At 45.1% G+C, this 1,651-nt stretch overlaps 1 protein-coding gene across 1 annotated transcript in view; it reads left to right on the forward strand.

Annotated features, from left to right (window-relative positions):
• The window catches only part of PPARGC1A (PPARG coactivator 1 alpha), a 583,321-nt gene that overhangs the window by 414,195 nt on the left and 167,475 nt on the right, over positions 1 to 1,651 (forward strand). The window lies entirely within an intron of this gene.

The following is a 1,651-nucleotide window of genomic DNA, read 5'->3' on the forward strand; positions in this document are numbered from 1 at the left end:
AACAAAACAAAAAAGGAACATCAAAACAAAAAAAGAGACACCATTAAATCCCGAAAGGCCCTATGTGCACCTGTTCAGGTGACTGCTTAACCACACTTAATTTTTGTCCCTGTAGCTTGAGCAGCATATACTCTTTAGGCTTACAGAGGGGGGGGGGAAATCAATAGTGATGGCTGTTCATATTTCAAAAGCTTTCTTTTCTTATGCCTTGTACTGGTAAAATTATATGCGGTGTGAGAAGGGGGAGGGGGGTGTTAAGGTTGATCTTTAAGCTACCAGAGCAGAGCACTGAAGGCCTAGGTAGGGGACGGCCCTGCTGTCCTTTCCTAAATGTCAGCCCGAGAAGCATTGCTCCCCACAATCTGATTGGCATCTCAGGTGCCGCAAAGCAAACCTGAGAAATGTTATTATTTATTATTTATATGCTTCTCCGAGTGTACACAGAATGGCACAATGCTAGACAGCAGTACAAGGTCTGCCATACCAAATATCAAAATTTGAGCCACTCAAGTGGGGGGCGCCAGGGGTAGGGAGTGATTTTTTTTTTTTTTTTTTGTCATTTTGAAGCAAGGTACATGGAAATTCCAGCCTGGTTTGGGGACTTCAAATTAAATACAACCGAGCGTCTGGGTGGAATTCCTCTCTTTTTCTTTTTTTTGAACACTTTATTGTGTTTTAGGTCAAAGTTTACCCAGAAAATTAGTTTTGCCACTCCACAATGCATACACAAATTGTTCCCTGATACTGGCTGCCAGCCCTGCGATGTGTCAACACCCTCCCCATTTCCACCCTGCCTTACCCGTTTCCCATCCCTGGGTCTCCCTGCACACACCCCCTTACCTTCTTATCTTGGCTTTGGGGCAGATGTTGCCCATTTGCTCTCATAGTTGATTGTTCTCAGGAGCACATTCCTCTTGGGTGATGCTGCTTATTTTAGGGGCCCATTGAGTATTCAGCTGAAGGGTGACCTCTGGGAGGGATTCAGTTCCAGACTGTGAGGTCCTTCTGGGGTCCTTCAGGGGTTCTTCCAGTCTCCAGTCTCGCCTGGTCCTTATTTATTTATTTTTTAAATGAATTTTGAGTTTCTGTAACCCATTTTTATTACATTCTAAGCAGGACCTTCTCTTGAGTCCATCTTCAGAGCCGCCGGCAGTGGTGCTGATAGCTGGGCATCTTCTGTTCATCTGGTCTCCAGCTAGGGGAGGCGGTGGTTCTGGTGAACCATGTAGTCCCAGGAAGTGATGGGTGGAGGCCTTCACTCTCCTTTGCGCCAGATGGAAGAAAAGACAGATGATGGTATCTCAGATCTCCACTCGTAAGCTTTTAAGATCCCAGATGCAATTTGCCAAACTAGAACATTCTCTTTATGAACTCTTGTTATACCAATTGACCTACACATCCCTAGAGACTATGGTCTTAAGTGTTCAAGCCCAGTAACTCAGACCCAAGAGGTATTTGGAGATGTCTAGGAAATTACTAACACTGACCCCTGTGCTCTGTTATCCATAGCTCTACCATCAATGCACACACACATGTACTCCCCTTGCCCTCCCATAGCATCATAGAGACTTGCATAAGCACGCACAGACATTTGAGGGTTATCACTGAAGTTGTAGAACTAGATATGTTGTAACGTTTCCCACAGTTACCC

This window comes from Echinops telfairi, unplaced genomic scaffold (genome assembly GCF_000313985.2).
Source record: "Echinops telfairi isolate 266 unplaced genomic scaffold, ASM31398v2 ScPeMD7_7468;HRSCAF=8506_0, whole genome shotgun sequence".
Lineage (NCBI taxonomy): Eukaryota > Metazoa > Chordata > Mammalia > Afrosoricida > Tenrecidae > Echinops > Echinops telfairi.